At 40.8% G+C, this 16,473-nt stretch overlaps 1 pseudogene; it reads right to left on the minus strand.

Moving 5' to 3' along the window:
* Positions 1 to 15,267: 15,267 nt before the first annotated feature.
* On the minus strand, positions 15,268 to 15,385 carry LOC124723368 (annotated as a pseudogene).
* Between the last annotated feature and the right edge of the window lie 1,088 nt (positions 15,386 to 16,473).

A 16,473-nucleotide genomic window follows, 5' to 3' on the forward strand; every position in this document is an offset into this window, starting at 1 on the left:
ACCAGGGTACAGTCTAGGACGCTCAAGTTAAATGACGAATCAAATGCTATGTGTTATGTTCCTTAAAATTTACAAGTTTTTATTCACAACTAAATACAGCTCACTCGTGGTACCTTCCAAACAATTACGTGCCGTTTTAATTATTGATCGCCGGCCGCGGTGGCCGAGCGGCTCTAGGCGCTTCAGTCCGGAACCGCGCGACTGCTACGGTCGTAGGTTCGAATCTAGCCTCGGGCATGGATGTGTGTGATGTCCTTAGGTTAGTTAGGTTTAAGTAGTTCTATGTTCTAGGGGACTGATGGCCTCCGATGTTAAGTTCCATAGTGCTCAGACCCATTTTTTAACTATTGATCGAGTCCCTAATTGCGATGCTGGACTCGCTATTTTAATAAAATCTGAATGCTGAAGAACATAGTTTATGTTTAGCAAATCGATAAGTTAGCTAAAACACGGCCCAACGCTGATGATCTAAAGTTCACTCGACGTTAGCGCGAATTCCTAAGTGTCGGATGCTATAAAATATTCGAAGTCCCGACTGTTTTAAACACAGTTAAAGTTCAGTGGCACAGTTTTAGAATCAATCACCTAAACGCGGTGAAAGTAATTAGAGTCCAACCTGACCGTATCAGAAACTAAGTGCTGTAGGAATCCCAAAACACGGTTCGCAATGCTAAAAAATTAACAGAGTCCCACAACAGCGCTGAAGCGGCTAAATGTGGCGGCTCTCGAAAGGAAACAAGAGTCCCACAGCTACTATTTTCCAGCCAAGTCCTGTTTGCTTACAAACACGATCACCAAAAGACACAACGTATGAAAACCACGAGTCCCAGCCGTGTTCCACACCGAAAATATTCTAAGTCCGGTATCTTCGCGAAATATTCTGTTTGCACGCATACGCGAAATTCGGCTAAGTTCAAGAAATCAGGAACCGCAAAACCCATCACTAAAGTGTCGCATCGAGCAGCACAGGTCAAGCGTCGTCAAAAACGCGCAGAATTCTGTCCAGGAGCTTTGTGTCAGCTCTGCTTAAATACTCTCAATTTGGAATTCCCCAGACTCCCAGGCTACGTTAAGTAACTGCTTTCCATTTATCACCACTTCTTTGCTTAACTTTTTACATAGAAAAGCAATCTTAATTTTGCTTGTACCATTACATGCGGGCTCAAATTCTCATCAAGAAACATATATTACATACATTTATAGCTGCAATATTTGCCTATAATTAATGTTTTAGTGTTTTGCAATTATCTTTGGAGAGGGCGAAAATAGTTTTTGTCCATTTTTGTCACTAAATAACACAAAAGTTTTTAATCAGACACCGCTTTTCATGCGCATCTGAAGCGCTCTTTCTTATGCGCTGATCAGAATTTGCGTATGTACAAAGGTTAAACAGATATGGGCAAAACTGTTCAGAAATTATTAATAAACAAAGACAACATATCATAATAATTACAGATATCAAAACTAATGATGTTGAAATGTTTATAACGACACCCGCTATCATTCATCATTCAGTGCCTTGCTGTTAGTGTATGTCTTGTATTATGATCCGACTAAGACCATTACACATCATAATCCCACTGCCAATAAAATAGCACATCAGTTACTGATGAATGGGAAACCAACACACAAATCACAAAAACCGAAATTGCAAAGAGAAGCGCTAGGAGAGGGTAATGACTTTACATCATCGTCCACTATGGAAGAACCGCAGAAGACTATAAAACAAAGTAAAAATATTAAATCAGCTGGCTTGGATTATACACGAACCGAGAAAATCAAATACTTCGGCTTAAATACAAAGAAATATATTCTCCAGCTTTTCGTTAACTGTGTAAGCAGAAAACAAATTCCAAAGATCGGAAGAGTCGAGTGATTGCTTTACTGAAACCTGGCAAAGAAGGAAATAATCCAAAGAATTTTAGACCGGTTGCACTACTTTGTCATCTTTCTGAAAAGACTGATTTTAAATCGCCTATCACCTGCAATTGACCCCTACTTATACCTCAGCAATCTAGATTTCGTCCAGGTAAAAGCTGTACTGGGCAATTGCTAAATCTCACATAGTTTACAGAAGATGACTTTGAAGCTCGGAAACAGACAGGAGTGGCATTTGTCGTCCTATCAGCGGCGTATGGTACTGTCAATTACCAGCAATTTGTGAAGATGACACAGTAGTGCAACTGGTCTAATATTCTTTGGATCATTTCCTTCATTGCCAGGTTGCAGCAAAGCAATCACTCGATTCTTCTGATCTTTGGAAATTGGTTGCTTGAAATCCACTCCAGTCGAATGGCTTTACCACCTCGCAGGAATAGCACCACCACCTGTTCGAAGAGAGATAGCTGCGAACAAGGAAAGATAGGCAGTGGAGCAGGATAATACCCATCCTCTGTATGGGCATGAACCGCATCCGCAACGACTGAGGTCAAGGAAGAGTTTCCTTAGAACATCAAAGGAACTTAGAAACACTGCTGAAAAAGGTTGGTTACAACTATGGAGAGCTACGACCTACCTTCTCCCCGGTTGGAAAAGAGTTGTTGAAGCTTTATTCGGCCCATGCTTCGGTGTCGTGTCGATTGAGCCCAGTCTCCTGTACAGAATATGATGTTCAACAAGCAACAGAAAATGCACTAGAAGTGGCCAAGTTTTGGTCAAACGTAATTTAATCATAACTGTGTAAAATGTATGTACATGTACCTTTATGTTTCTGACACGAGAATAATAATAACATTTGTTTTAGTTAATTATCAGCAACAAATTCATTAATTTGATGTTTTACCAGTGAAATATTGATGCTACAAATTATAGAAGAATGTCAGTCGTTGCGTTTCGACGAGACCTTTAAAATGAGCACTCTCTCTACTCTGTACCTGCATTGCTTCGAAAGTTATAAATTATTCAATAAATTTCACATCTTAGATTTGCTTATTTAATATCTTTTGATATTAAATTCGTATAAATTGTCGCAGCGTCTCGGTTGGGTCGTCTCAAACTCCTCTTTCATGTGCCGTATCGTACTTCGTTGTACTAATTTGCGTTTGCGTGTAATCAGACAAGGGTGGATAAAGCATTGTCTTAAAACCGTGCGCTGGAACTTGGTAAACCCTCGTAACGTCACATAACCGCCAGCCGTTTGAAACTGACAGGACAGCATGGAGCGTCATGCCGCTGACTATTCGCTCGACACCGCCTTCCTTCCCGCTCTCGCACGCTGCCTGGCTGAGCCGGTCTCACCGGTCGCCGTGTTGCGCCCTTTAAGCGCGACCCGCGATCAAACTTCTCACTCCAAATAACAATAAATGACTGTCGTGACACATCCTTCATGTGTGAACTGGTTTGACGATATAGTTGTCGTGTGTCATACACCTACTGTACATTTGGCAAATGCAGTGTTCGTTTGATGTGCCTTCTGCAGCTGGCTTCAAATGTAACAAGGAAGAGTACTCCTCCTTCCACGATGAACTTGAATACTTAGTACTAAAGCTCAGGGTATATATCCTGCTTAATCGTACTTGCCTGCACTTAATGATTTACTGGCCCTCCATAGCGTCAAGGAGTTGCTGGCGACTATGACGACATTAACATAATGAATTAAGCGTATTGTTAACGCTGCAAAAACAGCTGCTCCATTGTATCGGCTGCACCAGAAAGATGTTCCCGTTGTATGGTCCCAAAGATGTCAACACACATTTCTACGGACAAAAGGCGCATTGTTTAGTCATCATTATGAGATTCGTTTTGATCCAGATAAGCCTGTTATATCAGCTGTGTATCCATCTTGGTATGGGCCGCAGCTGTACTCTCCCATTGAATTGATTCATCTACTCCATTTGCTCGAAATTTCTTTGCAAAGCACTGAGAAAAAACAGACAGCCTGAAAAAGACTGCTGTAACCTGTTGTGGGGTTGTGTACCACTGAGGGCTACGGCGAGGACGAAACCCCTCTGTCGTTTCTAGGTCCCCAGTTCAACACAATACAATTCAGTACAATAGGTATGCTCATGCTAAAGCCTGAAACGACATTATGAATTTTTTTTGTCGAGCCGGGATTCGAATTTTGACACGTGAATTACCTGAAGAACTTGAGGAGGTTGGAACCTTGAGCAAACAACGACTTCATGGTCCTATCTCGTCACGAAGGGATCAAAGCGTGTGAAACCAGTACCAGTATATTGAACATTTCAAGCTGAAATGAAAGACAGAACAAGTGCCCTGTGGCCTTACATGGCATATGGTTCTCTAACTAAAATAAAAATACTACTGTAAGAAAGATTACTGGTGACACTGTTTCTAAATGCTCCACATATGCCTCTGTCATGCCTCAAAATAACCTGCAGTTGGTAGCGAAGGGACATCACGTTTAATTTGAATTTGGAACCACGGTGGAATCGTATATTTTTCATCTGGCATAATCAAAGGTCAATACGATCTGCTAGTGCCTATTAATAAGCTTCGCCTGAAGTTGGAATCCAGCCCTGACCCAATGTGTACTAAACTAGCGTTTAGCCCCCAGACCACTTTCTTTATTCTTTTTTAACATAAAAATAATGAATGCTACTTCGTAAGGACATTCAAATAAAATTAATCTCCCTCTTGAGAATGGTAAGACAGTTATGTTAAATTAAAGTGTGCGTGAGGTCAGTCATCTTCATAGGGAAACCGAAATGTCTGACTTCCTCTTGAAGTAAAATTTTTTTTTAAACATTAACCTTCTCTTCGTATGAAATAAGCTGGTTAAAAAATAAAATAAAAGAAATTGTTCTTTGAAGTCTTCACGAGGATTTAGTCCTGCACTTCTTTCCAGGAACTCGATTTCTTTTCTTGAATGTCTCGTAAAAGGATCTAAGAAATTCTTCTACCCGTTATATGTAATCGCGCAAGGCTAAGATTTATGAGGTCTGTATCGATGTTTTTCCATTACTGTGCTGTAAAGCATTTTATTCCATGACTCTATTTAAGACGCATGCATAATTTTTCTTTGTAGTTCTTGCTCCGTGTGAGGTAATGTTGCTGATTAATTAGGTACACCCAGTAATCTTCTTTGATTTTATATTCTACCTTCAAGATATCGTGTGTCATTTTAGCCACATAACAGCATTTCTTTTTGTATTAGGGTATGGCACTGCGTAAGACTTTAGGAGATGTTCTGTTGACGGTCGCTAATTTCTGCTTGGTTATACGCAAAATGTCTCTTACTCTCTTAGACACAAATCTGTGTTCTTCAGTATCAAGAACGTTGCATGACGCACACATGGGCGAATTTGTGAAATGATTAGTACACAGTTTTGAATTAGTTGGTATTTTCCTGTTGACTGTATTATACCAAGTCGCTTTCACCGTGGAGGGTAAGTTCCAGTCGTGGCGTTTTCCCAAATTGCTGGCCAGTTTTTTTTTGTTTTTTCAACCTTCGTTCCCTGGCTTCCATTTGCTTTCGTCACTTGCTGTTCTGAGAGCCCCGATGAGTTGCAACTGTATTCAGCGAGAAAATATTGTAGATGAAAAACACCAGTTGGTATATGCTGCACGTTCACTGGCGGCTGCAGGCTGGCAGGACCAATTTCATTCAGAAAGTGGGCCGTTTAGCTGTCTGGCAACTGTTTCCATCGCTTGTACATTCGTCACATGTATAGCTCTCGTAACTTATAACTGAGATCATTGAGATTCATTCCTTCTTTCCTTGTTGCGAGTGTTAGTGTATCGAACTTCCCTTTGAAAATGTTGCCTTGACTCATAAAGTTTTCTATCGCTGACATAATTCTTTTGGCTCCTTCTAAGGGTGTCGGCAAAGTTTGTGCAATATAACTAAGTCTGGATGTTGTATATGCATGTACCAGAGTGATTTTCTGTATCTCTCCCAGTTACCTCATATTGTTTCCTTGTACAGATGCTCGTAAGCTTGTAAGCAGATTTTTATAATTAACGGCAATGGTGTGACGGATGTTTGCTCTTAAATTCTGTACCCAAACATTTCAGTTTGGCTACTTCCATCATTTGTCCCTGACTGTGCATTCGTATTCCTATGCCCACGTTCATGCTACCTGACTTCCTTTTATTTAACTTGGCACCAGAAATACGTTTGTATGTGTGTACAATCTAAAGAGCTTGCGTCACTTTATCCTCATTTGCGGCCAGGACGCCCGTTCATCTGCGTAGGCGTTGCACACTGTTTTCTTGCCATTTATATGCAGTCCCTGTAGGTGATGCTTGATTGTTGCGCTTAGAGGTTCTACTGCTATTGCAAAAGGACACTGACGTAGGGCAACCTTGACGTATTGGTCCAGTCATCTCAATCTCTTTACTTATTTGCCCGTTTATCGTTAATAGTGCGATATTGTTCTTTTAATATTTGTTGAGTAATGTTACCGAATCGTGGTGGGAATTCCATTACCTCCATGATTCCGAGAGGTTACTTACGATCTACTTTATCAAACGCCGTCTCGAAGTCTAACAACACTAATGCAAATTTTATTCGGCAGACATTTGCGGCTTATATTATACCCCTATATTCGCATATATTCTGATGTATATTTCTGACTTTGCCTACACATATTTGGTACGGACAAATTATAAACTTCATTACCATTTTCATTCTTCTTGCTAGTATGCGGGCCATGTTTTTGTAATCACTGTTAACTAATGTTACTGGGCGCAGGTCTTCAATTCCTTTGCTAATTCAGTTTATAGGAATTGGAACTATTATCCCTTGAGGAAATTTGTTGGGAACGTCCATATTTCCGTTAATGAGTGCGCTGAACATGCATAGTGCCTTGCTTTTCGTTTGTGGCCAGAACACTTGGTAGAATTCCACGGGGGTACCATAATGTCCTGAACTATTTTTAGGACTATGTGCTAATGGATCTTTCATTTCGGCCTCTTCCTTCTCAGCTGTAAGATATTTACTTACTCAGCGCTAATTCTGCCTGGCACGCTCATGACAAAATCGTGCAGTGACTTGTGGTCTGTAGGTTTGTTGGACATCATCACTGAGATATGTTTGTGCACAGTGTCTTTAATTTCACTCTGTTTTGTAAGATTGGTTCTATCAGTTAACTCAACTTCTGTAAATATTTTTCAATTTCCTCTCTTATTTTCATACATTATGTGCCACATAGCTCTTTCTTCCTCTTCTACAATATTTTAGAAACTTCTGACTGTCACCACTCCAGTGGTAAAAATTTTGCTTTGATTTTATAAATACGTGTTTCATTCTCCATTATTCGTGTGTCCAAGGTGTACAGATGTCTAAGGCAGCTAAAGTAAAACTCAGTCGTCTATTTAATCCAGAAGTTTTTCTGTCGTGCGTAGTCGATCAGCATTCTTCTTATTTTAAGCTTAGCACGCTGCAGTCACCAAGCTACGGCAGAATTGTGTAATGGGAACGGTTTTTCTCATTCTTTACATGTATTATTAAATGCCAAGTGACATTCCTCATCTTGTAGGTGTGTAATGTTAAATTTCCATATGCCCCTCGCTCGGTAAGTCTCTTGTTTACCCTAACTTATTGTGGTTATATATGCAGCGTTATCAGAAAAAATAGTGGGCCAGACCTCACGCTGGAGTACATGGTTCTTTAAGTTGGACGATATGTAGCTCCCGTCCAGCCTGCTTGATGAATGGGTCGTAAAATATGTGAATCCTGGCTGTGCGCCGTGGGTATGTTCCCATCTGTCGACTGACAGCAATTGGTGGACTATTCGTACCAATTCTATAGACTTGTTGAAAATCGGTATCTGGTGTTTTGAGCTGAGGACTACCACCGAACCCCACATATGGCTGGATAATCATTATGTCTTAGCAGTGGTGCGCAGGCTGGATGAGAATTCTGACTTTCAGACTCCCTGGAGTGGATTACAGTTGCTTCAATATATTAATTCCTTGCTCGATAGAATGGCCATTAACCAGCTGCCTTAGCTACCCGGTGCATATATCCAACTTGATTTTGTAAGCACTGGAATAAAATCACATAACGCCCATTTACTGAAGCCACCAACACTGTAGAATAACCAAATTTTCACAGGAACTGTTGCTTCCACTCACGCTACTCCCCACGGTAGCACCGTGCAGTGTAAAAGGAAAGCTGAGTTACTGAACCCGATTCTCCCATAATGTAGTAAACTACAACTCGTCGGCCTGTTAACAGTATCAAAATGGCTCTGACCACTGTGGAACTTAACATCTGAGATCATCAGTCCCCTAGAACTTAGAACTTCTTAAACTTAACCAACCTAAGGGCACCACTCAAATCCATGCCCAAGGCAGCATTCGAACCTGCGACCGTAGTGGTCGCGCAGTTCCAGACTGAAGCGCCTAGAACCGGTCGGTCACAGCGGCCGGTGCTAACAGTATCAGTATGTCGTAAGCTCAGAAATAACTCACTTCATTTTATTACGTGCCAGTAACAGTAAAACCTTGGGAAAACGTTTCCTTGCAGAGACCAGGGTTGCCTGTCCTGATCAGAACTATCTACAGTGGACATTTGTACACCCACATTGACAAGCATAAGATTATTTTGTATTCCAGTTCTGTCTTCAGCGTGATATATCTTCTATAAACAGTGTGTAAACCATGCGGTAACAACAACGCTATACCCAGTATTCTGGCAGCATATGACGTGAGGAATATTAAGTATGTAGTCTACCATTGCATGCAAACGTTACCAGTAAAAATAAGGTTGGTGGATAGGTTTGTGGCGATTTCGAATTTAATAGAAGCGGGAATGCAGGAAGATAAAACATCTGTGCCCTGCATCGGGCGAGTGTTATCGAAGAAATAAATTCGGATAATATCTTTCTCGTATCATGTAGGTTGACTTTAACGTGAATTATTTGCCGCATTCAGCAAGTAAGCAAGTCGAACCGCTATAGCTCTGCCACACAATCAGTTAAAATGATAGTGCTCTCAGATTAGAACCTAACACCAACGCAACTTTGGTTTCTCAATGCGATATCGTTTCCACCTGCTTCCTCAGCATTGAATGCTCCCTTGTAGTGCTAGTGATGCTAAGTGAGAAAATTCGCAATGAAGATGCATTTAACTGCAGTTTCTACATGGAATGACCTTCCTGGGCTTACAACATACATTTGATAGTTATATGACACACCATAAGTGAAAATCGTTCACAATATTTAATTGTTGAACGAAGATAACATCAGATGAACTGAGCAGGATAATTCTGTGCCATTCCTAGAAGTATCTCGACTATCACAGGGTTGCCAGACTTCATCTACAATGTTGCCAAGTGCCAATCATTCTCTCAGCATTAAGAAATACGTTTCCACAGCCGATGAATTTCTTGAGCAGGCTAGCAATCCAGGAGTAACGCTTGCGCTTCAGAGACTCAGCAGAAGTATCTCACAAATTGATAGATACCTGAAGTACGAAATGTGTAAGCTAATATGTGTTAGTCAACAGTAACAACATACATTAAGAGCAGGGGAATTCAAATGGATGGCCTTCCTCTTCATAGCTGTCATTACTTTATTTCTGCTTTAGGCTGTAGGTTATTTATGTATTCAAATCAGCGATCCGCAGCGATCTCTTGGGATACAAATGGGACAGTATGGAAGGCCATATGATGTCAGAATGTGTACAGCCTATCCAGTAGCTGTAGTTTTATTATGCTGAAATACCCTGATTCATTAACAGTGTTCGTTGTCAACCAGATTATTATTCAAACTTCCGCAACAGTGTGTAAACGGTATTGACACACCACAGTCCCATGTCATAGTAGTTAGCATTGAGCACATCTTCTTTTACTGCTTTATTCTGTGGCTGCTGATAGTGGCCTAATTATTGTGTGTGTGAATTCTTAAGGGACCAAACTGCTGAGGTCTTCGGTTCCTAGACTTACACACTACTTAGGGAGGACTCGAATCTCCGGCGGGAGGCGACGCGTAATTCGTGACATGGCGCCTCTAACCGCGCGGCCACACCGCGCTGTGTCTAATAATTGGTAAAATTTTGTTTGTTTATGTGATTCGGGCATAGCCTGTCGTCACAACATCATTTAAAGGGACTTGACGCATAGTTTTCTGTTGTGATGACGCTAGTAGCCGAAAAGAAATGATGAATAATAATCTAGATCTGTACGAGAGACACTAAATAATTAAAGATAAAAAATGATGTGCAAATGGATAAGTTGCTAGCAAGGATTTTTAGTTTATTGAGCTTAGATTTTCTCACTGAAACGTGCTGGGAACAGCTGACGCATAAAAAATGTTTCTTTTTTTATAACGTGAATTTTGCATTTAATGATGGCGTGAGCGCTTAAACTGTCAGATTAGTTGACCACGGTTTGTAATCCTCTTTGTTTTTGCTTTCTGAAGGTAAAATTGAGCTAACATCTCTCATAGAATGCTTTTTAACTTGTGTTGACAGTTGTATAAACCGCGGAAGTTGTTATAAGTAGGCAACAGAGTTTACAAACTGTCGAACCTCAGTGACTCACGAGCAACGCCCTGGTCAGTCTGTAGAAGTGTCAACTACATCGCTTGCAACTGTATTGACCACATTATTCGTTAATACAGACATGTCATAGTTGAACATGTAGTAAACACAGTTCCAGTAGGTGTTGGCGTGGTTCATAATGTTATCAGTACAAAGCTGAAGTACCGCAAAAAAGTGCAAGGGAGACTCCAAAAGAGTTAATGAAACAACACAACGAATCAAGACTCAAAGTGGGCAAACTTAAAAGAACGGCATGAAAGGTAATGTGGCCACTTTGTGAACAAGGTATTAGCCTGTGATGAAACTTCGGTTCACCATTTTAAACCATAAACCAAAAGACAATGCATGGAATAATGATTTGTGGAAAATGGCTCAATGTATGAAAAATAGTTCGTGGTTGGCAGAAGAGTATTAATATTGGTGACGATAACGTTGAGACGCAGTGAAAGTCTCGTTTCGTAAAAATGTACAGTTTTTTCTAGATTAATATTTCTCTTTAATTACTGGATGTTCGTCATATTAATCGTTGTAGACGGTTTTAACCACTAACAACAGTACGTGTCACGTTATCTCAATCGGAAGTCAGTACGAATGTCAAGACTGAAACCATGTGGCATGTACTGCGTATTAGGTTCTTTTATATGACTTTCTGATGATGGGCTACGACCGAAGCGTCTAAACAAATTTTTTAAAAACATTAGCGCCCGAATAAAGCAGTGAGAAGCAATTTTCTGTCTACAATTACTGAATGCATGATCCCTGCGCGACTTTATTTCGCAGCCGATACTCATAATTGTTAATTACAGCAGTAGGTCGTATGATTACACGTTTCTGCAGACTATTAAATACCTTCGACAGCAGATTATCACATCGTTGTGGAGGTGATAAGAGTAACAGGTTATCTCATTACTGTGCGACCCTACTACCCCCCGCCCCCCTCCGCAATTCAACAGTGCATTTCTCATAAATTGGTATTCTGGACGCAAATTAATGTTCTGTTACGTGAATATATTTCCCTGTTTTAACATTGGTGAAGAAATGTTGCAGAGCAGGCTTGTTACTCGTATATAACAAATCTGCTTGATCTCAACCCTGGAAGTGTTGGACATGTCCAAAATCAGCAAAAAATCTGCAGATATTCGTTTTTAGTCCAAAAAGGTGGGGTCGCACAAACTGAACAAAACGCGACAGATACATAGACATGCCAGCTAAAGTCCTCACAGCCGCTTGGTCTCTTTTGGAGACTTATTTTGAAGCCTGAAGTCACGGTCGCGAGCGTTGACCAAGTCGAGGTGTGTATGTGGTCCCACTGCTGCAGTGTCAAGAGACTATCCGTGTACTGTCCGTTATTGCTGCCAAACTTCTAAAATTTTTTAACAGTAGTGCATACTGATAGAACTTAGTTGTCGTTCAGTTTCCATTAATTTTAGCACCGTAATTTAAATTGCACTATCCAACACAGCCTGCATAGAGACAACCTTTAGCTTATGGTTTATCATATAAATAATGAATTACTTACGCACTGTATGTCATAAATAATTATTTTGCATGATGAATGACACGATTAAATATTGCTCAAACTAGAAGTAAGTCTTGTACCACAGTCTGCTAAATACCACAATGGGTGAAATTCAAAAGACGTCTCTTGAATATAGCATGAAATTCAATAATCTGACTTAGTGAACGTAAATTTCAACTGTTGAGATATAAATGCGATTAAAATCACAACGGAGTTAATTTTTTGTGGAATGCGTGTTAAATCTTGTGTTTGTCTTCTTTACGATAACTTTTTACACTGATGAGTCAAATCATCATGACCACCTACTTTAAACCGTGCTGGTTTGCCTCTGGAACACAATTCAGTAGTGATTCTACGTGCCACGGATTCGCCAAGTACTTGATAGGTTTCCAGAGGTTTGTGGCGCCAGATGCCTACGCACAGGTCACACGCTTCCCGTAGTTTAGGAGTGGTTGGTTTGTGGGCACGCAGCTGGCTGCCGATAGTGTCACAGTTGTTTCATCAGATTTAGATAAGCCGAATTTGATGGCCAAGACATCAACGTGAGTTCACTATCATGCTCCTCAAACCATTGCAGCACGATTCTGCCGTCGTGTGATAGATAGAGGTCCTGCTGGAAACTGCCGCCGGCCGGAGTGGCCGTGCGGTTCTAGGCGCTACAGTCTGGAACCGAGCGACCACTACGGTCGCAGGTTCGAATCCTGCCTCGGGCATGGATGTGTGTGATGTCCTTAGGTTAATTAGGTTTAATTAGTTCTAAGTTCTAGGCGACTGATGACCTTAGAAGTTAAGTCGCATAGTGCTCAGAGCCATTTGATTTGATTTTTGAAACTGCCATCGCTGTTGGGGGAAGACGTCAAGTGTGTGTAGTTACAGGTGGTCCCTAATATTGTTCACAGCGTCCACAGCTACCATGGTGTCTTCTATTACCTCCGCAGGTCCCATGGAAGCCCAGGTGAATGTACCCCATAACATAATACTGCTCACACTGGACAGCGTCTGTGGTGTGCTGCATATTTGGAGCGGGCCGTCCGCCTGGATGATGGCGTATCTGGTTTAACAATAAAATGGATTTATCTGACCAGGTAACACGAGTCTCCTGGTCCGCGGCCCAATTCGATGATCTCGTACTCACTATAATCACAACTGACGATGTTACTGGGTCAGCATGGGAACACGTAGAAATCGTCTGCTGCGGAACACCACATTCAACACTGTGCGCTAAACGTTGTGCTCCAAAACACTTGTGCCTGCGCCAGCGTTGTTCTCTGTCGCCTATCCTGCTTTATAGAGCGGGCAAATCTCCGATCCAGATGTTCTGTGCTGAGGCATAGACATTCAACTTCTTGTCGCCTACTCGTGGTTTCAGCATTCTTCAACCACTTTCCATAGCTGACCACGACAGTAGAACGCCAACGCCGAACAACTTCACCGTTTCCGGGATGCTCGGTCCCAGGCACTGGGCCACAAAAATCTGACTTTTGTCAAAGTCGTTTAAGTGGGTCAACTTCCTCATTTCCGTCACTTATAGTCGCTAGAATAATTCCCCATTCATCTCTTCTCCGCTCATTTAGTTCTCTCATCGCGTGACGTACCCTCAGCGCCACCAGTCAGCATACAACCTCGCGGTGATCATAATGTTATGGATCGTCAATGTATTTGCCATGATCGCAAGGAAATATACATCGATTTCTAGTTTCAACCTGAAAGCAATGTCTAAATCAACTACTGAATCATGACGCTTTGTCAGAATCATATTTTCAATTACAAACTTGAAAATTCAAAGCTCCAACTTTTGACTCTGATGTTGTAAAAATGATTGTGAGAAAGCGTCTTGCTTCAGTAGTCGATGTAGACACCGCTTTCTATTATGTGATCTGAAGATGGCCATTTAACAGGCCAAAAATAGTAATCGATATATCCTTCATTTCAAATAAAAAGTTAACTCACAGAAAACTGCAACACTATACTTGATATCACCTCCTACAACACTGACAATATCAGGTAATTTTAAAATGTTAATCTGTAGCTATTCCCAAATGAAATCGTATCGTCTGTTATCAACTTAAATAAGTCACTGTTTAAGTTCTATGTGTTACGATAAGTTTAATAATCTGTTTATTGCAATAATATTTCTATCGCTACTCTGAATTTTACTGACCAATAGTTATTTGAATACGCAGCCAGTTCATTGCAATATTTTTTGTCTGTTCTGAATGTAAGTGACCAGTAGTGTGAACAAATATGTGTTGCACTTTGATTCATGTTCATTTTTAAAGGGATAGCAGGGACAAAAAACAATGACTGAAGATACGATGACGTTAGTGTCCCATCACACAGATGTCAAAAATAAAGCCGGCCGGAGTGGCCTAGCGGTTCTAGACGCTTCAGTCTGGAACCGCGCGACCGCTACGGTCGCAGGTTCGAATCCTGCCTCGGGCATGGATGTGTGTGATGTCCTTAGGTTAGTTATGTTTAAGTAGTTCTAAATTCTAGGGGACTGATGACCTCAGAAGTTAAGTCCCATAGTGCTCAGAGCCATTTTTTTGTCAAAACTAATGTTCGCATATAACTTATATTGTCTTATAGGACAAATAAATTAAGCCACTTGGTGAATTACAGTACCATCTACCTTTTATAAATTATACAACTTACATCGGATGATTGTATTTTCTCAAAAATTGGAGAAAACGTGACAAATCTATCCCCTTCCGCTAAAACAAGGAACTTTCATGTGCTGCAGTAGGATGACACGGGATACGTATCCGCAGGATTACTTGCGGACCGGTACCAACGTGTCTACAGTAAGTGACATGTTAGTGTACCCTGTGAACTTTTCCAGTAGTATAAAGCAAGTCTTCAGATTCCTTCTGCCTGTCGCTCACTTGCGAAGCACTGCCTCTACCTTACATAATGTGTTTCTTAGCCAAACGGCCAAAACCCGAGATTATGACCTATTTCGATGTTCCATAATCGTAGTAACATAGCCAAACTATCCTTATACGAACGTATAATTCCAAAACTCTAATGACGCAGTTGAATCTTCATTACATAGTTACGCATATAAACATATAGTAACGCAAATACATGAATCACAGGATACCTTACCACTCCGTCTACAGACCACAAGTGGCCTATCGGGACCATCCGACCGCCGTGTCATCCTCAAAAGAGGATGCGGATAGGAGGGGCATGGGTTCAGCACACCGCTCTCCTGGTCGTTATGATGGTATTCTTGACTGAAGCTCGGTCGAGTAGCTCCTCAATTGGCATCACGAGGGTGAGTGCACCCCGAAAATTGGCAACAGTGCATAGCGGCCTGGATGGTCACCCATCCAAGTGCCGACCACGCCCGACAGCGCTTAACTTCGGTGATCTCACGGGAACCGGTGTATCCACTGCGGCAAGGCCATTGCCACAGGATGCCTTACACAGATTTAAATTGTTTTTGTGGCATTATACATACTCAGATAATTGTAGTTATCAGGCAGCATCGAAGTAAACTCAGTGATGTATTCTGTATTTGCTTTTGAATGAAGCTGATAGCCTAGACTTCTAACAAGATTCGTGTAGCAACACTAGAGTTAGATTTAGAGAGCCATACAAAAATAAATTCCTGCTGTTGGAATAGCTGAAACTTGGAAATATTACAAGATTTGTGTGGCAACTCTGTGATAGTCGACTTACTTTCAGAACTAGACTTGAAATATCCTTCTAAATTCTTTGGATATTTTATCATAATTTTGATGAAATATTCTAAGCGTGAACTGCTATAATTTCTCTTATGATTCACTTTGTAAACAATATATCATTCTTTCTGCCTCAACTCCTACTACAGCAGTGAGAGAATGTTCCACGCATCGGATCTTCACTAGCTCTGTGATTTCGTGTTTGTTTGCTGACGTGAATTCAACTTTTACCATAGAGTGGAATATCGCTGAAAACTTAGTATGTGTAAAATCATTTGTATTGTCCCTTCTCCACTGCAGCTGAAAACGAACATAATGAAATTCAGTAACTTCGTCTTAAGAAAATCTCTGAGTTCTTATTGCAATTTTTGTATACATATAACAGACAATGTTATATAGCAATCAGATGAATGTTTTAATGTGCCAAACTTAAGTACTTATTACTATAGTATTATTATTGCTGTTTTTATTTCTTCGTTCTTAAAAAGTCTAATGTCGCTTATTTTCGCTATTTTTTGAATGTTGAGTTGGAAAGATGGAGCATTTGATATTCACTTCATGCGATATTCTCTTTCACCTTTGCTGTTCATTTAATTCCCAGAGTAACAGGACACACAGACATAAACGCTGATTACAACTCTACAACCATTTATGCTGATTTAAGACTATAACGATAAAGTAATTATCGTCGGAGCATGTTCCCTCACTATATAATGAGTAATTACGCTGAAACCACCAGAAAGCCACGAATGCTCGGTCCTGGTTAGCCTAGAATGGTTTTCTATTGTTTTTTCTGTTAGCTCCATTGGATTAAGT

The sequence above is a fragment of the Schistocerca piceifrons genome, chromosome X, assembly GCF_021461385.2.
Source record: "Schistocerca piceifrons isolate TAMUIC-IGC-003096 chromosome X, iqSchPice1.1, whole genome shotgun sequence".
Taxonomy (NCBI): domain Eukaryota; kingdom Metazoa; phylum Arthropoda; class Insecta; order Orthoptera; family Acrididae; genus Schistocerca; species Schistocerca piceifrons.